This window comes from Trachurus japonicus, chromosome 5 (genome assembly GCF_045865225.1).
Source record: "Trachurus japonicus isolate A0001 chromosome 5, Traja_1.0".
Classification (NCBI taxonomy): domain Eukaryota; kingdom Metazoa; phylum Chordata; class Actinopteri; order Carangiformes; family Carangidae; genus Trachurus; species Trachurus japonicus.
In genome coordinates this window covers 22815399-22840585 of record NC_140911.1, presented here as the reverse complement: position 1 = coordinate 22840585, position 25187 = coordinate 22815399, and positions in this window count along the sequence as shown.

Here is a 25187-nt window from a genome sequence, read left to right as displayed (position 1 = left end):
AAGGCTCCAATAAATACAAAAAAAACTCCCAAATCTAAATGAAACAGAACAGAAAGAAGAAGAATCATATTTATTCTGCCCCTTATTTTAGATTATGTCATAATAATTTAAAGCAGGGTTTCCACTGCCAGTCAGTACTTTGCACCTGTGGCAAGGTGAAGAGGGCCCGGGCGGGGATTGAACCCACACCTCCCGGGTAAGAGTCACGCGCGCTTGCCAGTCACCCAAAGGGACATCCCCTTGGCCAAGTAGCCAGGGCACATGATCAATTAGAGGCATAGTGACAGGACCACCACTGTCACACACCCCTTTCCACTAACCCCCAACTTCCGTTCACTGGAAGACTTTGATTTTCATTTGTGCATAGCTATATATTTTAAAAAAAAACAAAAAAACATTGAAGTCCACCAGTCTGTGACTTTTCCTAAAATGATGTTGGGCAGCACCCATTTTTGTTAAATACAATACTAAATATTATTCACACAAAAAATATCGATCATGTTTTCTCATTTGCTTTGATTTGCGCCGACATTATTGGGCTTGCTGCTTGCTTGTGTGTGTCCAGTCTGGCTACGTAACACACGCACATCGCAGAAATTATTTTCCAGACTGGACAGACTGGTTGTGGAAGAGGTGTAGCCTACATGCAAGGGAAAAATATCAATATGATATCAAAAGAAAACGAAATTCGTTTTATAAAGCCAGTAGCCTATTTAGGAGCAAACTAGTGTAAATGCACAGGGGAAAAATCTGAGTCGCTGTGCTTTTCATGTAAAGTGCCGACGTCAACACGTGTGCGGTGGTGGTGGTGGTGGGGTGGGGGGGGTCATCATCACCACCACTTGCTACTTCAAACAGTGTCCGCGCTCCTCTCTCCCTCTCATACTGCAGTTCTCTGACTCTGCAGCGGCGTCGCCAATTCCTCCTGTTCTTCAAAAAGCGTGTAAATGCCGGTACGCCATGGTCGGACTGGTCGTAAATTTCGGCACTTTCTCCCGACAGGTTTTGGTTTGATAGATCCCAAATTAGGCGGAGAAAAGTGCGTACGCACAAAACGGGGGAAAGAGCGTGTAAAAAAACGTGTATCCACAATGATAAATGAGGCCCCTGCCCTCGACAACCTACGCCAGATTTAGAGAGCCAATAACAGAGCACGGCGCACGCATCGTCACCTCTCACTGTGCTTAATTGGTTGAATCCACTGTCCGTCAACTTGAGCATACATGATTGGTTGAATCGCCTATCAGTCAACTTCTGCCAGCCAACTGGAACTCTGGGATCACTAAGGTCCTTCCTATCACAGTTTTAGCTCCATGGTTTACCTTCAGTGCTCTAGTCTAGGTTTACCTACAGTACAGCGGCTGGCATAGAGAGAGACGGTAGAGGAGACCAAACCTGTCAATCAAAACAACGGTGAAGCTTCACCGCAGAATCGTTAGGAGAGAGAGAAGCAGTGATGATGCTTCAGACGCTGAAAGTTTTGATCCATCTGATGAGGAGGATTATTTAAAAAAATATTAGCTCACTGACAAAATTGCTTTCAGTGCAGCTGGAAAATAAAATCAAGTTGCCATTAAAGTATTGTGGAGTTGCTTTTGTTAGGAATAACATTATAAGTACTTGAACAACAGTTATTTTAAGTTATGTAAGTAATTACAGCAGGATATGTTGTTGAAGAACATTAAATAAGTCTAAAGACATAGAGTTACATTGATGGGTGTTGAAATGGTATTTTACACAGAGTAAAGAAGTGGAAAATATTTAGTAGAAAAAAAAGAACAGATGCAAAGTCATGAACAGAGAAGATCGAAGGGCAGGTGGCAAATTAAACTTGTGAAACCCATTAGATTCTGCGAGAGCTTTTAGACACTGCAAATGGGTTTCATCACACTTTATCAATTTGATAGCTGTTTCAAAAAGCGTTGGCTGCATCACTCATAACAATGACGATTAACAAAATACTCTGACTTGAAAATATTCAGCTTGGGCGACACATTATGATCATTCTTAAAATATGGTGCCACAAGGTCAAGATGGTTTAAAAACAAACACGAGAACCAGGATGCACGTCTTGACTGGCCTCTCAAGGCTGACTTTGAAGGCATATCAGGCCCTTTATACCTGACTTGGTAGCTTGGGTCATTATAACACTTGTTAGCCAGCATATTAATTAGCAGTGACATAGACTTTAAGCAAGATGCCACAACACACAGTTACTGTATGCTAACAATGATGGCAAGGCACCAAAGTCTCTGCCTGTTTTTTTCTCAGAGATAACTTTTGTCATCAACAAATTATGTTTTTCGTCTTCATTGATGAAACATAAATGTATACAGTATTGGACTATGTTGCCAATAACATGCAGCATATTATATCATACAGATGCATGGATATATTATTTACAGAAATATTAATATTTCTAATCATTTATTTGTTATTTTATTATATTATATTGTTATATATTATTTTTATGCCGATTTTTATGGTCTACATATAGCCTGGTTTTTGCCTTTTTATTCTTGACTCTCAGCTGGAGATATTTTGACTGTTTCAGTGTATAACTGTGCTAGTTCAGAGGGTTGCAATGAAAAAAAAGGCTGTGAGTGCTCTGCATTCAGATAAATTGATAAAACACTAAACTTACTAAATAGGAATGCATCACATGCCAGGATTTAAAATAGAGAAATAAAATCATGCCAGCATTATCTCTCATTATCTGTGCAGCCTGTATTGTTGACCTGAGGTTATTTCAGTCATCTCATGTATCCAATATCGATCCCTTTCAGCTAAACAAATGTCAGCCATTGATTTCCTCTAAAGAAATGCTTAATTTTACTACCATTAAAAGGCGAGTTTTACTGTAATAGCCTGAACCAGAAGAAAAGGTGAGGGGGTAATGTGTCTTAAAATATTGACTGGCTGTAGGAAACGCCTCCCTATCATTCTCATGCAGAGAATCTGTGAGGAAATATTAGCAGTGGAAAATCCTCTGTGGCTCATGTGATCATACCATTAGTGAGAGTCCCACATTGAGTCAATAGAGTATGTCTGCTGACACAAATCTAAAGACCAGCATGAAAAGGTCAATGATGGCCTGTTCACCTGCACCTTTTTTATCCATGTAGGCAATATGCATCATGCCCTATAAGGGTCAGGTGGAAGAGGCAGAAGTGGGAGTGTGTGGTGATTATCCTGTTAGCCTGTCACATCACAGCCGCTTATGCTTTGAATGATTGCTTCCCATGGAGACAATGATTCAGCACATGAAGAGAGAAAGTGCAGGCCTGACTTTCTATGGAGGAGTTTCTGTGCACCTGTTTTCTGCTTACTGATGAATTTGAAATATACACAAATTGAACTATAAATTACAACTGGCATTATGTGTCAGCTGTTACGCCCCAGCTTTGTTGGCCCTAAAGGGGCATAACAATGGACCACCGCGCAATGACATTAATCAAAATAGGAAAAGGTTTAATAAACATAGGGTGACACGATCAAGACTAAAACAAACAAAAATCAAGCTGAAAGGCAGGCAAGCCCAGCAGTCCCCATGTGCACTGCCTTCTGGTGCTGCTGGCACCAGAAGGGGAGTCCTCAAGCCCAGTCCAGGTGGATCTCCTTCCCCAGATCAGGGCCTTAAGCAAGGCCAAACCCTTTCAGCCGTAACACAGTCTAACGCTCCACTCTGACGTGTGGTTTGGGATTTATCTTCCTCACAGGATGAATCATAATCAGCAGTGTTGGGCAGAGTGAACAACATGGGAATGTTAAACCACATTTTACACTAAATCATGTGCACAATGATTCAAATACTTTTTTCCACAATTGTTTGGTCATTACAAGAAAATAATGTTTTATTTGTTTGTTTGTTTTTACTCTAATGTCACCATTGCTTCTCTCTTGTAATTGACCACCCTTTCAAAGTCTCTCCTTAACTTTCAACTTTTATCATAGATGAGCCAACAATAGTTAAACATATGTTTTTAAATGTAGGAAGGATACTGAACATGCCAAATGCTGAATTAGGTATTTAATAATAATTAACTAATGCTTAATAGTGTGTAGTTACTACAAAGTGCTACTATATCTAAAATATTGTGTCATTTAGCTATGTCAAGGTGCAGAGTTACATGATCACAGCTGATCGCAGGTTTTTGGTTTTTACATCTTTTGTTGTCTGCCTCTTCATTGAAACACAACACACACCCTTGAACACTTGGCTTCAAAGATGGTGATGAACAATCGGACATGATAAAATAAGATGGTAGGGCTGCAGACTCTTCTTAGCAGCAAAATAATTTGTATCACCTTGTGTTACCTCGTCTACTGCTCCTTGTACATGGGCACCGTGCACACTTCATGCAACAGAGTACCACAGGGATGAGCTGTCACTCTCATGCATTTGTATCAGTGTTTGCCCTCGTCTTTGCACTGACACAAAAAAGCCAAATGACTTCCACACAAGAAGAAAGGCATCGTTCAAACTGAACATAATTCAATCAACCAGCAGATTCTGCCATATATCCAGGGATTCATAGTCACATAACATGTATACTCTCTGCCCACCCTTCTCCATACAGATGAACCACAAATGACACCGGGAGAACAAAAAAAAAAAAGTGACATCATCCTCTGTAGCACATTAAACGAATGTGGAGGATATGGAATCCACATGGGTATGAGTGTACTGCACAAACACTTCAAATGCATAATTAAATATATGAAAGGTTTTGATGCGGTCTTCCATTTCCTCATAATGACACAGAATGCATTAGCGAGGCGCTGCTGCTAAACTGTATTCAAGCTTTAACTGCTCATCTGGGAAAGTGTCAGCCAGAGCCGGATCAGCATGCACGACACGGGTTGCAGTTGAAGGCAAACGGAGGACAGTGCTGCACATCTGAAACAGGCCGCAGGTGCACTGCCTTGCTCAAGGGCAGAGCACAGAGTGAAATCCTGTTAAATCTGTGTCTTTAAGCAGTTTGCTAATGCAGGTATAGGAAATTAGCACACAAATCAAAAATTAATTTTGAGATTCTTGTAGGCAGTGCAGTTTGATTCTGTTCCAAAGTGTTGAATGTGGCTTTTTCAGTGCAGCAAATGGTTTAAGTAGACAAACTCTTTGCTGCATTTGCTCAAGGGCTCCCTGCAGTCTTGGCGGAAATTACAGATATGGTATCAAGCCGCCATTTCCTCTTTCCAGTAACTCTGTGTGTGTGTGTGTGTGTGTGTGTGTGTAGAGACAGGAAGAGAGGAAGCAGTGAAATTAAAGGTGAGAAAATGTGATATCCCTGCTCAGCTGAAGCGTCACATTTCTACTTTCTGGACGAAAACACAGGCCACACATGTAAAATGTAAAATCCTCATTGACTATAACTGTCTGTGATGATACTGTCCTGTTCGCACTGTGAGGGTTGGAGAGGCAGGCGGATGATCAGCGCATGCATCCATTGTGGAGCACTGACATCACGCCAGATGGTGGTGGTCTCTAAAGCTCTGTGCTGAGCTGCTGCTGCTCCTGCTCACAGACTAATGGGACAATGTCACACACCTGAAAACTATGGCTGTCAAAGAAAACACATTATCATGCGATTAATCTGGAAATAATAACGTGTAAAAACAATTAACGCACGATTAATCACGTCACGTAACATAGGTAGGGGAGAGTGAGGTAATTTGTGCCATGGGGCAAGTAGTTCCACCCCTGTTATCTAGAAAACCATAGAAGAAGTTGGTCATGTGATAACATATTTTTGAAGGGGCATCCATTTCACTCATCCTATCAAGAAGGGAGACACATGGCTTGAGAGGAAAGCACATTTATGTTCAAAAAACAAGTTTTTGCCCTCCAAAGTAAAATTTCTATGATCAAGGTTTTTTGATTGCCATGTTTGAACAATTATAGATAACTTTGAAAACAGTTCACACATGTTTTAGTGCTTTATTAAGCTACACCATGAGTCTATACAGTTAGCATGATGCCAGCTCAAAACAGCTGGGGAATACTTTTTTTTCAAAATGCTGGGCTTGGGGTAATTTGTGCCAAAGGGCCTGGGTTAAGTTGTGCCAGTGGCAGTGCTGTCTGTGTATAGGAGAAACATGGCAGTGGGCACGGATTTGCTTGAAACTTGACATGTGTGATGAGGGACCGCCCCTGAACACACCTGCCCAGTCTGGTTGTGCTCGTAGCCTGGTGGATGAACAAAACATGGCGTTTCTTTGCGCCACAGCCCCCAGCGTGTCTCAGGCCTCAGTGACTGCATGGGGACAAGCGAGGGCCCGATCATCACCGCTTCTGGCTTTAATTTTGTATTGAATGTCTTGCTTTTATATAGCATTAACATTTGTGAGATTAAAATTATCTGTTTTACTTCAATTATCAATGGCACAATTTACCCCAGTGTATTCTCTCTAATGGCACAACTTACCCCGCACCGGGGGCAAGTTGTGCCAGAATTTTTTTTTTTTTTCTAAAGCTATATTTCTGAAACGGTTGATTTAAGATTCAAAGTGATTGTTCCCAGGGATGCACAACATCCTAAACTATATGTACATATATTAGTTGGGGGCATTATTATAATCCCCTTGCTTTAAAGGCAGTTTAAGTAAAAATTGGCACTACTTACCCCGCTCTCCCCTACAGCCCGTCTGTGCATACAGTCTATGGTCTGTGTCTCTGTCATGACTGGGTTTGTCACCCGCCCACTGAAATCCGGAAACGTCCAGTATTTGAGGATTAAATAGTGCATCCTGTTTTGAATAAATACGGGACCAAACAGATTCCTCTTCCGCTATGTCCTCACGTTTACACTCATGCCCAGGTTTTATCACTGAACTTCAGGCCCAATTTTAGGGCCAACTGGGACTAAAATTATGTAGTGTAGTGATTCATCACCTTTTCCATCTCAGGACCCACTAGCTACATAGTTTCAGAAATGTTGATAGCGCACATCTGAGCTCATATCTGACCTCATGACCAAATAATCTTCAGGTGCTGAAGCGAAGGAAGCAGGACTCCTTTTTGGTTTCTTTGACATCTTTAAGAACCCAAAAAGAAGTCCAGTTGCCTTTGCTACAGCACTTAAAGACTACAATGACTTGCAAACCCCCACAGAGAGAGGACCATGTAAAGCCTTTTCAGGGCACCTTTTACTGAAATAGTAATGCTTCAAATTAGAGGTCTTCGGAAAAACCAGACAGACCGAAAACCTGAGGTTCTGACCCGACCCGGCTCGGGTCTTGGGTCTATTCACAAGAAGTGACTCCGGGCCCGGGTCGGAACCGGGAGAGTTTGTCTCAGGCCTCAGGGCTCTGATAGTGAAAGGCCGGGTTGTGTAGTAGCCTACCAGAGAGGACCCAGCGATTGGCAGTCACAGCTGTCAATCGCCCCCCCCGCCATCCCCTTTTCCCCACTTCCGTCCAATGCGAGGCTGCGAGCTGCCTGTGTTAATTAAATAAAATAAATAAATACATGAAATAACGTTAATTAAACAAGAGAAAATATGTCCTACTGACCAGTGGATTACCGTTAGCAATGGCTAAGGATTACAGTATGACCATCTAAACAAGAAAATGACAACGTGGATTTTTTTTTGTTTACATCACGTTATGGCCAGGGGGGCTGGCAGTGCCTGCAGCAGGAACCAGGTAAGAAGACTACGTTGGTAGGAAACAGAAAGTAATAAAAACAAGTCTTATTTAACGCTAGACAACTTAAATCATAAAGCAACTCGGGCATTTCGGGCCCACAGGTTTTTTAGGGTTCGGGGCTGGTATGTCATGGTTCTATTCAGAGCCGGTTCCGACATATCTCGGTGCTGCTCGGGCTCGGAGCTCAGATTTATAATAATAGCTCGGGGCCAGTCACGGGACCTCTACTTCAAATGCATTCTTCTGAAACTGAAACATGTGCAGTAGGAAGCTCAGTATTTCCTTTTGTATCACAGGGTGGTCATTCCATCTGTCTCTTCACTCTCTTTCTTTCATGTTGCTAACCAGCTATCCATTATGTTTCTCGAGTTGTTGCCATGGATGTTATTTTTTCATGGATATTCCCATCATTGGATTTTCACAGTGATAAAACTAAATATAAGGATTTTAAACATATGTATCTGACTGAGTTTAACCCTATAGCTTAATACCTTAAGGGAACTGCTGAATTAACTCTGACAGTAGCACACATTGCACATGCAATTAATTTTAGAGCCTCCCTGCTGTTCTGTCTGAATCTTGTACCTCAATCCAGAGCTCTTTGGCACGTGTTCACAAGGACATACAGGGGAAGAGTCTGATCAAAACCTGTTGGCCTGCTGAGTTGTAAGTGGGTGTTGCCATAATTTTCTATGCTGTGCTACCTGGAATACTTTAGCTTTAGAAAAATGTATAACGTTTTCAAACAACATAACACAAGTTCGCACACATTTACAAAATGACACTAAAAAGTTTCCAGAGGAAGTTAAGGTGCTGAAGGATTTTCTTACAGACACTTGCCACGTGAGTGTGTCAATCAATCTGACAGTGGTCAATGTTCAGAAAGTGCTGAATTGAATTTAACTTGTTGGGGCCTATTTGATTGAAATAATAATAATTAAAAAAAAAAAACACTTAATCAAAAGGGGATTAGCCTTCAGCTGGACTAATTTTCTGAGTATGGTGTGTGTATGAATAGAATTAAAAGCAGAACTAAAATCGTTAAAGAGCAGTCTGGCATACGCAACAGAACTTTCCAAGTGCTTCAAAACAAGGCGCAGTAATGCAGAGATATTGTCCTTTGTTCTTCTATTAGGCAAATTGGTATTGATCCAAGACTGACTCCACCTCTCGGCGTCGCCTCTCTGTTATGATCAACCCCAGTGATTTACAATGTCGAGAGTTAAAGCCACTGGACTGTTATTTTCCTGGGGACAAGGCTTTTTAGAAACTGGAATTATGATGGATTTTTTTCCAAAAGCTCTGGCATTGTGTGTGTTTCTATAGAGAGCAGAAAGAGTCAGTATGAAAAAATAGCTGAGGTGCCATTTGGCCCCAGCATAGTTACAAAAAAAACCTTGGTAACAGTAAATGAATTTACCAGTTTCACCATTCATTTATCAATTTCAAGTCATGTTCAAATAATCAGCTTAATTTGTTCTTGCAGTTTAATGGAGGGCTGTGATTGGCTTCCTTTTGTTGTTCATATATGACATCACTTGAATTGAGTCCCATAATTTTTTAATGGCAGATTTGGACAAATCTTGTTCCATTCCTCAGGCTGTGTCTCTGCTGACCTCAGCTGCTGATTTGAGGTCCTTTGGTGCAGCCCTCAGACCTGCACCGTTCTCCTGATCTATAAGTCATTTCCTCCAATTAATACATTCCAAATTACTTTTGTTATATAGGCCTCATTATGTTGATGTCTCTTGACAGTTTTCTAAGAAATGGATAATTCTTTACAGACGGGTACTTGATCCTGTAAACATGTCAATATCTGCATTCTGGAAATAAATAAATTCAAGATTTTAAGAGCTTTATTGTCATTGTACAGTCACCTGGACATTGTTTAAAAGCAACTACTATTAGGTGCACTCAAGGGGAATTGAATAGATTAAAAGAAAAACAGCAGAATATGAAAAAAAACACAATAAATACAGAAATCCTTTATTTAAATATCCAATGTTTGAATAAATTAATAAAAATAAAAATAACAGAGTAACTTACACAAACCACGATAAATATGAAGTTGCATATCATAAGGTAGAGATCTAGATGATATTATTGTGTTTAGTTACTGTGTGTTTAGAGTCCTGACTGCCCATAGGGGAAGAAACTGGGAGCAGGTACAGGTCCATCAAGTCCAGGACAAATAGACTTAGCAACAGAGGGCAGCATGCTGAACAGGTGATGGTTTGGACGCAAGTGATCACTGGGAATTGCTGTAGCTTTGGAGAGGCAACAGGAGCTAGCAATAGAGTCCAGGGAGGGAAGTGGACAGCCGATCAGTTTTTCTGCAGATCTTATCACTCAGTCACGCTGTCGCTTCCTGTCAGCCACAATGAAGCCAGCATACCATACAGAAATGGCGTACACCGGCAAACTCTCAATTGTGGAGCGGTAGAAGGAGACAAGAAGGTTTGCCTGCAGTTTGTTCCATCTCAGGACCCTCGGGAAGTGGAGACGTTGCTGGGCTTTCTTGACGAGGGCAGTTGTGTTTGCTGACCACGATAGATCATCTGAGATATGGATCCCTAAAAACCTAAAGGTGGAAACTCTTTCCAGAAGGTATAGGACGGGGGGTCAGTCTTGCGCCTCCAAAAGTCCATGACCACTTCCTTGGTTTTTCCTGTGTTGAGGGTCAGATTATTCAAGTCACACCAGTCTGTCAGCCACTGCACTATAGAAACTGTCGTCACCGTCTATGAGCCCTACGTATATGTGTAAATGGTGTACAAGAGAGGGCTCAACACACAGCCCTGTGGAGAGCCAGTGCTGAGTGTCAGGATGGAGGCGCTCTTATCACCAACTTTAACAGACTGTGGATGGTTAGAAAGAAAATACTTAATTCAAACACAGGTGGTTGGAGGGAAGTATGATGGTAGTGAAGTATGATGGTAGTGAATGCCCAGCTGTAGTCAATGAAGAGCATCCTAACAGAAGTCCCAGGATGTTCCAGGTGAAGTAGGGCTGCGTGAAAAGCAGTTGAGACTGCGTCCTCAGTGGCAAACCAATGGGGATCTAAAATAAACTCACATATTTCTTCTCCAACTCATTTGCAGTTGGTACAGTTGTAGTGGTGTGTACATAGGCGTCCACACTAAAGCCTTTAGAATTTACCCTTGAACAATGTGCTACAAAGATCTCTCCTCTTTGTCAAAAGGCCAGTGCCATGTTTGTTGAAAGTTTAAAAGGAAATTTGAAAGAAAATATATTGATTCATTTGCTGTGTACATTGCATTTGCTCATTTTCAAAAAGTATGAAAAAGCGTATTGAAATGGTAAAATATAGGTTTCTTCATTGTCACTATAGAGTTAATCTGGCCTGACGGAAGTGCATTGCTGCAATTAGCCTCTGATTGGTCGGAACGAGCCACCCGGCAGAAGTCTCGCCTCCGTGCTGCAGCTTTCACAGTCCGCCCGGTAAAGGGAAACATCAACAAACAACAACAGGAACCGAACCATGGATCTATTATACCTCCGTGTCATGAACTGAACAGAAGAAGAAATATCCGTCAGCGGTTGCCAACCGCCATTAAACTTGAACACAAGAATAAATATCCGTCAACGGTTGCTGACCGTCGTTACACCGCGGTCCCAAATCCAGTTTCCAACCGGCAATATTTTGCAAGCGCACCGTTGCTACGGCGCCGACCACAACGATTGTGACTGGTTGAAAGAATTCCAAACGGCCGGAGCGTTTTTTTCTCTGATCGCAGAATCAGGACCAGCCAGACCCTTCTTCTCTGGAGGAAGGTCTGGTGAGCGAGACTACTATAGAGTTTATCATTCTCTGCGTTTCCACAGATTTGCACAAAATAGAGGCAATTTACAAAATTATTGACAAAGCTCTACATCAGATGGTCTCTGTTTCTACTCAATGATGTTATGCTGATAAAAGTGGGTTTTCTCCTCTGGTGATATCACCCCAATTAAACACTGTTGATTTTCCCCCTCTGCTAATTTGGGGAACGATTGCATCCACTGCAAAATCAGGTGTGGTATTTACTTCAAGGCGATAAGGGCATGTGGTGCATGTTAATGACATAAAGGCAGTGGCCACATATCAAGGATTTTTGGAAGATATGTAATAGTCTGCAAGGTTTTTGGGTTTCATGTAATTACTTAAGTCATGTCTTGTGGCTGGAATTTAGAAAGATTTTCCTTCCTCATGTTTGCAAAATATTACTCAGTCAAATCAATTGTACGACCACCTCAGAGGAACGCAGATTTTGTTTTTAATGTTTTCCCATTCATTACTTTTTAGTTTAAAGTGTCAAATTGTGTTTAGCGAGTTATTATTTTGAAGATGCCATGGAAGTGATTATGTACTTGGTAGAATAATTTTCCACTGATCTGCATATATATGATTAGTGTCAATTTAAAGGAACACTTTTTTTTTTCAGACAGGAATGATGACCAGGCAGATTGTAAAGTGCAGGAGAGAGACTGTCAGGACAAGAAACAAAATACAAAGGCTGTGTCCGAAATAATTCACCACTCACTATATAGTTATTAAGTATATAGTGACTACACCATTTTGTAGTGCTGCCCGAATGTATAGTAAGGATTAACATACCCTATAGGGGTGTAACGATACATGTATTTGTATTGAGCCGTTTCAGTGCGAGGCGTTCGGTTCGGTACAGTGCTGAGCACGGGTGAGTTTCTGGAACAGAAGTTGTGTGTTTACAGTCCGCCTGCAGCTACACGTGCAGGAGCCTGTTTACATCATGGCTACCGCTAATGCTACCACTAGCGAGAAAACAGAGGTTTGAAGACCCTTCCTGCTTGTAGGAGGAGTGGAAGTGGGGGTGGTTGCTCCTTTCTCTCTCTCTCTCTGTCTGGCTGTTTTGCGCACGGGCTCCAGCACCTGTGGATCTGCCGCAGATGTGCCAAGAGCAGGCGCATGTAGCTGCTGTGTTGACACTACGCACTGTGCCGTCATGATGATCAGCTTTATTCATTTATTTATTTATTCATTTGCAGCTGAGCAGTCGCATCGTCAAGCAGCCATTGTGGCATTTGGCTTCTGTTGATAAAAAACAAAGTTTCATGCCTCTCCTCATTAACTTGAAGTTCTGTTCACAGCATGCTGTTGTATAACTTTTATCATTTCAACAGCGAATCAAAGGTTGTGGTCAATTTTAGAAACTGCAGCAATGAAAGCATTGACATCACCCCATTCTAATGCCCTGGAAAAAGACAGCAAAAGAAAGCAAAAACTGCCTGCATGATGTGCTCTTGTCCTTTTATTTGGTTATTCAGTGTCATTTTTCCCCCCTGCTTCAAATCCCTGATAAATATGAAAGCCAAGGTTAGAGGAAATTAAATAAGCCTTTAGAAAGAAGCAAACAGAGGAGTTGGCATGTCACGGCTATTCACACAATTCATTTGACTTACTCGGATTAATCCTACATGGGTTGGCTTTAATTGCAGGGCACTCATTCCAACATTAAAATACAATATTAGAATGACAAAGTGATAATCATCTGGTTAGAATACCACGGCTGCCGCTGCTGATTATAGGTTCTGTTGCAGATGTGGCAGTGTTGGCACATTGGAGAAGAAAAGCAGCAGCTGAAAGAACAGGACAGGTCAATGTTATTCCATTCAGAGTGATTTCCCTGAATGTCTCTGCACTGCACCGAGAAATTGGTATTTTGCTTGCAGGTGTGTGAATAGGAACCAAGGCCATAATGGTCCCGCAAGACTCTGACACTGAAGACAAAACAGCCCACGACAAAGGTACATAATAGTGGTGAGGTTTATTATAAATGTCAGGACTATTCTTATCTTTGCTCTTTACCATTCCATTTCCTTACAAGTAATTTGTACTGTGCTAATAAGCAGGTTTACAAAATAACGTTTTAATAGTTTTTTGAATGGTTTTATATGTACAGTAGAATAAGCTAAACATAAGCTTAGACCTAAATATTAAATATATGTTTTCTGTAAAATCTATGTGTATGTTTGACTATGTGGATGTACATATGTGTAGCGAGCACGCTTATGTGTATGTCTGTGCAGGTATGGTATAAAAACATGTCGGCTAGGTTAATCCTCCAGTCAGTGCCCCTGACCAAAGGCACTGGCTCATAATCTGGAGTTGGTCCCCGGGCGCTGCACCGCGGCTGCCCACTGCCCCTCAGGGATGGGTTAAATGCAGAGAAAGAATTTCACTGTACTAGCTGTATATGTGACTAATAAAGTACCTTTACCTTTATGTGCAAATACCCACTAATGTCAGTGAAGACAGATTGCTGCTTTTTCACTTATTTTTTATTGATTTAGATTTCTTTTGTTTTTGTTTGCTTGTTTTGTTTGTATTTTGTGTGTATATATATATATATATATATATATATATATATATATATATATATATATATATATATATATATATATATTGTGTGTGTATATATATATATATAAAGAAAAAAAGAATAAGCTAAACATGATCAAACTTGATGAATATTTCAATAGTTACAGTACTGACAAACTAAGCTACTCCTTACAGTACCAGCGGTTTATTTAAGAATGGACATGATAAAAAAAGAACCTATTACCACTGCAAAAATAGTTCAGACCAAATCTCAACAACCCGCGATGCGTAGAGGAAAAATGAAGTCCATGGATTAATTGGATGATACTTGAGGAGCTGTTTTTTTTTTTTTTTACTAACAACCCCAAACATTGCCCATGTGTATATCGTAGGGCATCATATATTGTTTTTCTGTGTTTTGTTTGACAGACATATGTGGTCAAAGCAATTCAACCTTCCACTGCTTTTGAAAGGTCGAAGGCTTTATCTACTAAGACAGCAAATACGTTTATTGACCCGTATTATACGTAGGGAAATTCTTTTCACACAACCTCTTATTCCACCACAAGGACAAAACAAGATGGTAACATTGGGGCAAAACACACATAATACAGCATATAGAGATGAGCAGACACATATAATAACAATCCAGAAGAGAAAAAGAAGAATACAGATCTTTATGTATTGCCTCTGGGGGCGCTGCAGGAGTAAAGAATAGCTTTGTATGAATGAAGCAGTATGATGGTGTGTTCCTGCAGTGAAGACAACACATTAAAACCTTACCTTCAAATAGTTTAATGAATTTGCTTTCTTTGTTGCACAAACCATCAGAAAACCCTGAATGATCTAAATATGTTTAAAGCCAACTCACTCTGAGAGACTCACTATAAACAAACATACCGACATCAAGGTTGTTGCCCAGAATGCAACACTCTCTACAGGTGGCAATGCTCTTATCTGATATGTAAATGTCTATCAGGTTTAATACGACCCCCGCTACTGCAAATGTAACCATCTGAAAAAATACAAAACAACAACAACAAAAAAAAAACATCTAATATGGTGTATGGTAATTCCTTCTGGGTAATTCAATCTGTTGAACTGAACGGAGATAAAATAAATTCCACCTAGATCAGCCACAATATTACTAAATCATTGTAAAATTACATGGCAATACCAAACCTACTGTATGATGATACAATAATATTCTAATATCATACATATTATGTAATATAATATGCAAATAAGCATTAGCATTTTTGACAGTATTATTTATATTCACTCATTTGGTTGTCAATACATCCACCTAGTAAAAGCTAAAGGCTAATTCAGTCTCAACAGTCCTGCAATTAATCCTCCTTCATTGCAGTTCTAATGTCCAGTTTGTATTGAAATTTCTATAGTGGGGGTTCCACTCAGATGGGGCATTTCTTTTTAACCCAACACCTCCAGGTGATTCTCCTGGTTGTGGGTGGGTGAGACTCATCCTGGCTGAGACAGCAGTCATGCCACTTTATACTTTACAGTCAGTGATCAGGGGGTGAGCAACAGTCAAACGAAACAACAGCTGTCAGATCTGAGTAGTTTGGGGGCACTTGTGAAGGCACAGACACTGGTCTTAAACCACAGACTGACTGAAAGGGAGTCTGGAAGAGGAAATTGAACGAGCGGCTTCTGCTGACCTTCAGGAAGCATTCAGTCAGTCATTGTTGGTTTGGGTAGAGGCCAAAGACAGATTACAATACAGCAGAGGGCAGTTTTTCACTTTAACTGAACTATTCAAGGCCCCGAAACTGAGGAAAGAGTTGGCTTGTTCAGACTGGAGCAGTTTTAATGAGCATCTTACTGTAACAACCTCAACCTATTGGCACAAGTCAGTGTTTGCATGAGATCTATTCATATGTCAATAGACACAATGGCGGTGTGGATGAGGGCATGGGGCCGTGATCATCCATCCATGTCCACTCCAGCATGGATGGATGATCAGCTGGAGTCAATCCCAGCTGATGTACGTAGAGTAGGTTGTGAGTCTATCACTTGGCTGACGTATACAAACAATGCACACACACTCACACCAGAGGAAGCTGGAACACCCGGAGAGAACCCACAGGCACAGAAAGTACCATACCCAGAAAGGCTTGGGAATCAAACCCAGAGCAGCGCTAACCACTGAACTACTGTGCTGCCCAAGCCACAACCAGTAGATAGTAAATCAGATGCTCCATCACATTAACTCAGAAAAATGGATTTAGTGTGAAGTCCAACTGTTCTTCCATATTCTGACGTCATCCCAGAGAAACAAAGCCAGTGTGAAAGTCACGTTTTCTCTGCTTTAATTTGCCTTGTTCCTTTCGATCTCTTTAAATCTCACATCTCCAGATTAACTCTTCCATCGTTGAGTTTGGCGACAAGAAGAAGAAGAAAAAGTGAGAATATACGGCACACTGTGACACATTATTTAAGATGATGAATTGCTTCTGGACGGGACATCTTGTTTCTGCCTCGTACAAGAAAAGTATGATTTATGATTGCCTCTGAGTTCACTGTCAAAAAACAATACTGCAGGGAATTATCAGCATTTGAGAATCTCTGTAATACAAATTAATGATCACATCACACAGTGAGCCCAGTCAGACCCCGCTGAATTACACACCTTAAATGGGCTATTTTGGAGCATTAATCAATTTCTGACAAAGCCATAACTGCTGTGTAGTGGTAATCATTCAGTAAGGGCCAAATCACTGAAGACATGTTTGTATTTTCATCCTAATAAAGAACAAGATAAGTTCAGCGACTCTATGCTTTATTTCACTCTATCAGTTAAAGGTGCAGAGGTGACATACATTGCACGGCCATCTCTGAGTACCACTTCAACACTTTTTTACTTATTTCTTGAAATACGAGCATCAGAATAGTGGAGGTTAAAGGCATGTAAACATTGTTTACCCAGCCATCCAATGCTGAAATAACATTTACACAATGCTCCATTCAGTGTTTATCCACACTTCACACCTATTAGCGAGCTCAGCTGCACATCCTAAGACTAGGGATAGAAGAGCGGGATGCTCGCTGTCTCCAAGAAACGGTGTTTCCACATTTTGAAATGTATTAGCGAGGAGGCTTTTTTGTTGTTGTTGCCAATGAATCAGGCTGCACAATTAATAATCGGAAAAAGAGGGGGTTGGATGAAGGTGTGGATGAAGGACGTACAGTAGGTAGCTTTAAATCTGAAATCCAATCTGATGTTTAGAGAACAAAAAATGTGCAAAGGTTCAATGTTAACATACAGGCTATGTGTCTTAAGTTACCTTTCCAGACTATGAACTTCTCTGAGCTTGAACCAAGAGCTGCAAGAGTCTTGAACCATTTAACAGTTTCATGATGCCGGACTCACTACACCTGAATACTGCTCTGCATCATCATGATATCCCGAGGGAAAACAAATTTTGCACATGATCCAAGTGATATTCACCTTTTCCTGCCATCATTTACACTCAGTTTCCACGCTCATCCAATCACAATGCGAAACATCAACCTTTAGCCTCTCACCTGTTAGTTTGCAGCCTTAAAGCAGAAGTAAGCGATCCGGCCTTTTTGGGTAATGCTGCGTTCCAGGCAGGCTTTTGAAACCGTAAATTACAGCTTCAAGTCACGACTTACGACTTTGTAGCGTTCCAGGCAACCCACTCGTGTTTTTCCGACCTGTTTTACCTGTGAAAGTCACTATAACGGCCACTCGTAACTTCCGACCCGTGAACTCGTACCAGATCAAACTGGTACGACTTCACAGGTCGGAAAAACACAAGTTACAGGTAGCCTTGAACGCACCATAACATTTTGTCAGCCGATGGAGTTCGCAGCCCCCGCCCTCGTCATGGATCTATTGGTCTTCGTCCCTATGTCACCACATTCACGCACATCCCTTGGCTGCACACACAGCCCTTCATGCCGTTCTCTCTCCTCATTGGATAAAACTTGTAGGATACGAGAAAAGTTTTCTCCTCGGCTCAGAGCAGAGCAGAGTGACTGAGAGACCCGTGTTTCGGTCCAAACACTCTATGTAAGTGATTGCTGTCGGAAGATATAACTATTTAAGACTTATATTAACACAAAAATATCGCTTACTTCTGCTTTAATGAGTCTTCTGACTTTGTTGTCATTTCAGCGCTGCAACATTTTATGACCCACCTCCAACAGTGCACTTAACTACCACGACTGTACTGAGTGCCTCAGGGCTGCTGCTTCAGAGCACACTCCTCGTATCAGAAGGTGGGGAAAGAAAAAACCTTTATGGCTGCTCAGGTTGGAGTGGATGTTGCAAGATGATCTCCTTGTGTGATTAATCATTTTTGAAACCATAACCTTTCATCCATGTGTAAAACAAAAGGGTAACACAACGAACAAAAGACACAATCAAAACATATACAGTAAGTAGTTATAAGCTGACTGACAGAGCTTTAAATACAGAGGCCTGAAACTACAGCATCATTAGCTTGATTCTTTTGTTAGGTTGTAAACTAACAGATAGTTCCAGGTGTTATGAAGTGAAAATTACTTTATGTCTTTAACTAAAATTGCAACAATATTCCTCTTCTATCTTTGGTTTATAGAGTGTGTGGCGAGTGTGTGGTGAGAGTTCGTTTTTGGCATAGAAACTGAAAAGACATGTTCACCCAGCTTTTTATTACCCCCACCCTTCTAGATATGATGTACTCTGTGAAAATTGATCAATATTATTGGATATATAGCTGGAACAGCAGAATGTAATTGGGGTAGTAGTATGAATGTTGATTTAAAATTGTTTTTATGATTAATTTCCTCTAAAATGCAGTCCTGCAGATAACCAGTAAACTCACATTCAAACTCCCACCGCCTCTTGGCAGGGAGGGCTCTGGTGCGTGTTCGGTTGGAGGGAAGATGCAGAGGAAGACGACTGACATTACACCCGCACTATTACAGCAGCTCCCATTGCACCTTGTGGGCTCCCGAGTCCGTCACCATGGCAACCCAGGCAATATACGTGTTGTTATTTGCAGGCTTTGACTTCACAGTCCCACCACTGCCATTATGTATCAATTCTCACCAAGACAGTGAAGCCGGGGGAGGAGGAGGAGGTGCAAAGTGAGAAGTAAGGAGAGAAGAGAGGAGACGTGAGCTGAGAAAAAGAAGATTAGTTTTTTCATTCATTTTTTAAATTCTTAAATGCTTTCATTCACCAATTCCCCCTAAAATACTAAAAACAATCTTCAGGTGTGTGTGTGTGTGTGTGTGTGTGTGTGTGTGTGTGTGTGTGTGTGTGTGCTGTGATTACCAGGTCCCCTTGCTGACATGTGTTTTGATCCCAGCACCTTTTACATTCGTATTGCGTGTTAAACTTGCCTCAGTGAGGTGGATGCAAGGCACCCAGGTGCTAAAAGGCTGAAACAGAGTGAAGTGGAAACCTGTTACTGGTAACAGGCAGGCATGAGAGAGTGGATCTGCTGGATAGGTGTCAGACACACAACATCAAAGTCCAGTGCTTTCACAAAGTACTCAGACCCCCTTAACCTTTTTTTTTTTTTTTTCACGCGTTAGGTTGCAGCCTCGTGCTAAAATAATTTCAGTTCATTTTTACCCTCATCTGTCTGTGCTAAATATTCAGTTATAGTAAAGACCAAACTGAATTTTAGACTTTTTTCAAATGTGAACTGAAATATCGCATTGACAGAAGCTTCCAGACCTTTGTTGGCGATAAGAGCTTCAAGTAGTCTTGGCTAAAAGCTTGGCACATCTGGATTAGATGATTCTCCGATGTTTCCTGCTTATCTTGGCTGTGTGCTCAAGTGTTGCTGATTGTCCTGTTGGTAGATGAACATTCAGCCCAGTCGAATATCCTCAGTGTTCTGGATCAGTTTTCCCTCCACCCACAACACTGACAAGTCTCACTGGCCCAGCATGATGCTGCCATCACCACCATCATGCTTCACCGCTGGGATGGTATTAGAGAGGTGATGATGCTTGACTTGATGCTTAGAGCTGGGGCCAAGCTTTTCAATTTTGGCTTCATCAGACCAGAGAATTGTGTGTCTCATTCCCACAGATGGAGGATCCTTTAAATGCAACAAGAAATTTGCCATAAAGCCACATTGGTGGAGAGCTGTGAGGATGGTTGACCACAAGGTTCTTGATCCTCTGATTAATTTATAGGGAGACTTGGTATCATGCGGACGGACTACGATCAAGCCATGGATACATCAACGATAAAGAAACGTGAGGCACCTTGGCTAAATTGAGTCTGGATACTTGAGTGCATTTCAGTTTTTCATTTTCAATAAATTGAAATTAAATTTTGAAAAATTGAAAATAATATTATTATTTATCCTTTACATCTGCGACCACAAACAGAACATTAGTTATGATGAGCCAGTCTTCACCATTTTAACCAATCAGACGGTTCAATATTCATTTTTCATTTCAGGTAATTATCTCACCTCCATCCTTCATATTTATGAGTTGTGCGATGTGATTTAATTATAATACTCCAGTACTCCTCAAGGGTAAAAACAAAAAATCAATTCTATTTTGCTTATAGGTAAATCACTCACAACCTTTACCAGCCAGTGAAAATCAGGTGTCATCTCACACAGTAACGGGGTCATGTATGGTATAAGGGAAAGATCAAAGCTACCATCTTTGTACCAGGATGACAACCTGTCAGGTCCTGAACTCAGGTCATGTGATGAGTCCTGACCGAGCTCCACTCACTAAAGAAGGCTGTACATCACAGGCAAACAGTGTTGCAATGACTGTATCTTCCTAGGGTTTGGTGTGGAGCTTCTAACCTTAGATATTATAACCACTGATGTCATTCATTGTTGCAGGCTTTTCAGTGTCGCACATCAACTGCAGTCGCACATTGTGAAGAATGTCCATGTGCAGAAAGGTACTTATGAATTTTATTACAGGTTATCAGAAATGCCAAGGTCAAGTCTGTAATTATTGAGGTCTGAGTCACGGCGTCTGTTGACCCTCTGCAATCAAAAGCAGGGCTCATTCATTCTCATTCTCCTCAATCACTGATTCTCAATGGAGAGGGTGTTCATCAAAAGTATAAAACTCATTGAAAAACATTCTGTTTTGTATTCTATTGAATGTCACTGTAACTTTGTATGAAATATTTCAAGATCTCCATTTTACTCAGTTTTAGGAAATTATGTTTGTTTGGTACCAGCAAGTTAATTAAAGAATATGACTTCAGTGATTGGAGATGCAATTCATAAAACAAATTTCATTCTCCAATCCTGATGATCACTTAGTTGTAATAAACAAGTGCTCAACAAACCTTTAAGTTCTGAAGCACATGGATGGTTAAAATGGAAAACTTGTAAGAGCCTGCGTATAGATTCTACTTATGTCTCCAAATGAGTCTTTGTAATGAGTTTTCAGGACTGTAATGATCACACTAAATGCACGCTGACTTAAAAAGCTCTTGCAGAGGTGATGTAATTAACCCAGTGATTTGTGATTTCATTTCTGGGACTGACAGTTCAATCTAAGGCTGCACTCTGCGGCAGACAAAGGTAAAGTGCTTACATTATCTCCTGTGCACAGTGCAGGTTTAGAGAACAGAGCTCATGTTGTTAACATTTAGCATGTGACAACATTCATATTCTGCTCGATAAGCGCAGACAACATGTAATCAACTGGATGTCGGTTTTAAAGTGAGTGTTTTTAGTTCAGTGTTGTCACAAGAGTTTTTTTTAAAGCAAACACTCTCCAATACAGAAATGCAATGTTCAAGGTGGACAGCTTACTATTAGTAAGTCTGTCAGAATCAAGTTCAAACGCAACTGAAACAACTAAATTCTCAAACTGAACAAAACAGGATGTTTGTCATCGTCTTTGCAAATGGTAAATGGTCTTTTTCTTTATCTGATGCCTTCATCAATGAGACACCACTAACAGAAAATAGAGTGTGAGCAGAATAAACCTGCGCAAAAATACTAGTGCTACTACTCCTGGTTAGGGCACAGTCAAGAAATATACCTTTACACACATTGTTTTCGAGGCAAATGCAGAGACTGCTTGCCGAAAAACTGCCCCGATGCAAACGCGCATCAGCAGTTTTGCATTAATCTACCTCGAAAATAACTCTGCCTCATAACATTCCATTATTATCTCATAGCGTGGTGAATGTGCAGGTCACAACTTGTCCACGAGAGCGTTTTGGAGTTGTTGGATTGTGTATTTGATGAGGGAAACCATGAAATTCTATGAGCCTCCATAGCGTAGTTCTGAGCAGCTCGCACCGACAAGGTAACGGACCTACTCCTAAAACTATAGGGATTATGGCAATGGGCCAATTTGCCAAAATGTTGAACTATCCCTTCAAAGGATGGCCACTGTAATTACAGTTCATCCTGCAGGGAGCATTAATCTCATTTCTAAACCATATTTCATTATTATTAGTTGAGATATTTCTGTAAAATGACACAGGATGAAAAATCTGAGAGGTTAGGACTGAGAATTAGTCCTCTGGAGACCACAAATTACATCTCCAACAATTTAGAGTACCTTTATATGGGACTTGTTTCCCTTCAAAACGTATTCATTGTGGCAAAAAAGTGGAATTCAATCCATCCAAAAGCAACTGAGACATTTCTTGCAAAACCACACGTTAACCTCAAGGTAACAGAGGAAACATCAGGGGCTCATCAGTGGGATTCATCATGGGAAACATAAATGCCTGTTCCAAGGTTCATGGCACTGTACTGTACTGAGTGACATTTTCCTCTACACAGCCATGCTGTGAGCATGGATGAAAAACAGTCTGCTGCCTAAGTTCAAAAGAAAGTTGAGCAGTGACTGAAACTTACAGCTGGTTTCTGTGTTGAATTCACAGATTTTATTGACCATATAGAGACATACTCAACAAAATAGTTGTTAGAGGCAGTTGCGACTTGGAGTGGATCTTGAACTGTACAACCATTTATAGATAGTTCTAACCTTCTATCTGAGCTCTTGTGATTTTTTCCTTCTTTTTCAGTTGGTCCCAGATTAACTTGCAGTTTCCTTTCACTGATTGTATTCATAAAGAAGGATGCCTTATCTCCGTTTCTTAATTACTTTTCTAAGGCACGCATATCTATGCCTGTCCTGTTTAGTCTTTATTGCTGTTTTTAAGGCTTGATCCTGTTCCTTCATGGATGCTGTAATGCCACCATTTATCCAGAGGAGAATGCTCTTTTGACAATGTCTCGGTTTGAATTCCTTTTGGAAACGTTTTATTGTAGATTGAATTGTGGTGACAAATATGACTATCGCCCTCCACATTTGTTCCTGATAATTAGTGTTGGGCAAGTTACATCCAAAATATAATACATTACATATTATTGTAATGTGTTACACTACTTTTGCATTACCTTTGAGTCACTTTCGCCAAAATAACCACAGAAATATGACTATAAAGTTATAGTAGTATAGTAGTTTATTGCAGCTGATAATACATTCAGTGGAGAGGGATGTAGCATAATGTCTGTGTGGGCCTCTGAAGCTACTAAAGCTACGTTTTGCGGGTAATGTAAGAGTAAATGCCTACAGTAAATAACAGCACGTGCACACCACAGGGTTGAAATGAGTTTTACGCGTTGTAATCGTGTCCACCATGGAGAGTGTGGAAGGAGAGCATTAACTAACACATTCGTGTCAGTGGCTCCAAATCGACCCGTCTATTTTGTTCTATGTGTTCATTTTCTAAACGTGAGAAACTTTCTATTATGTACTCCGCTACTGTCAGTAATGCTTTGCTGATTATCACCTCCTTTTCAAACGTATTAATTCAGACACAGTCACAGTCCCCGCGACTGATAAGTTTTCACACGTTTTTATGAAAATGCGTTGTAACACGCATTAGACTTAGATTGTAATGTTTTTTTTCTTGTAATGCGTTATATTACCGTGTTACAGCAAATAGTAATACATTACTGTAATTGCGTTACTGCTGATAATCATCCCAATTTATTGCTGTGTTGAAATTGTCTTGGTGGTTTTGGGGGATTCTGAAAGGTCCCCTTTTTTGTTGCAGTCATGTTTGATCTGCCTTTTTTATAGTTTGAGTCCCTTTTTTGTAGATTTCCTGATATGAGTGTCAGGTTATGATCAGACAGTCCTGTGACCATGTTAAAGGATTTCACAATCCTCTCAGGTTTGTTGCTAAATATTAAATCGATCTGGGTTTTGGAGGAGGATGTTATCCTGGTTGGTCCTTTAACTAACTGTGCAAGATCATATTTTGTCATGACACGCTTGAGGGGCTTTTCTACAATTTCATTTTAATGTTACGGGGCTAATGTTTGTTTGTTTTGCCAGCTCCAGCAGCTAGTGCAGGTTTGATTTATCGGTTTTGAAATGGAGCACATGGCTTCACTTACATTCCTGGACTTCTTGTGATGTTCCTGCTGTTCAGGAAGAGCACAGCAGGTGGTAGGTTTCCTCCTGCGGTGTTGTGGGTAGATAGTGTTGTGAGTCTGTGTGTGTATAAACACAGTGACACAGAAGAGGCCAGTGGCTCTCCCACACCAAGCCTCCAATACCTCTATGTCCTACGGCTGCGTCTCCCTCTGTACCACCAGAATGTTTTCTCCCATCAGAGTCAGAGCTGTCACTCAGAATCCTACATCCTGGTCTCAACACGTAGGTTTCTGTCTCCCAGGAGGAGCCTCCAGGACGCTACTTGTAGATGCCTGGGCTCTGTGAATCTCATTAAAGTGTGATGTGTGTTTTGATATGTACCTGGAGGCAGTAAACACAAAAGTACACCCATCCATACAACAGATTCACGGTAGTTAACACACATTTCCTTTGCTTTAGAGCTGCACTGCATATGTACCCTAAAATATCCACATGTTCAGTTTAAGTGCACATCTTGAAACCAACCACATTCCAGCTGTTCATATTATCTGTGACTTTTTTTGACATGACACATAACTACAAATATGAAGCGAACACTCATAAACATTGTCAATGAGAGGAAATAATCTGACAATGACAGTGATAACAGTTGCATGCCAGAGGGAGATACCACTCCAGTGGGAGATGATGTGACAAACATTATTAGAGAAGTGTGTTCCACCGGGGGCGCGATGAGAGCGTGCTCTGATCTCTGGTGAAGAAAGTGTTCAGATCCTTTATTTAAGAT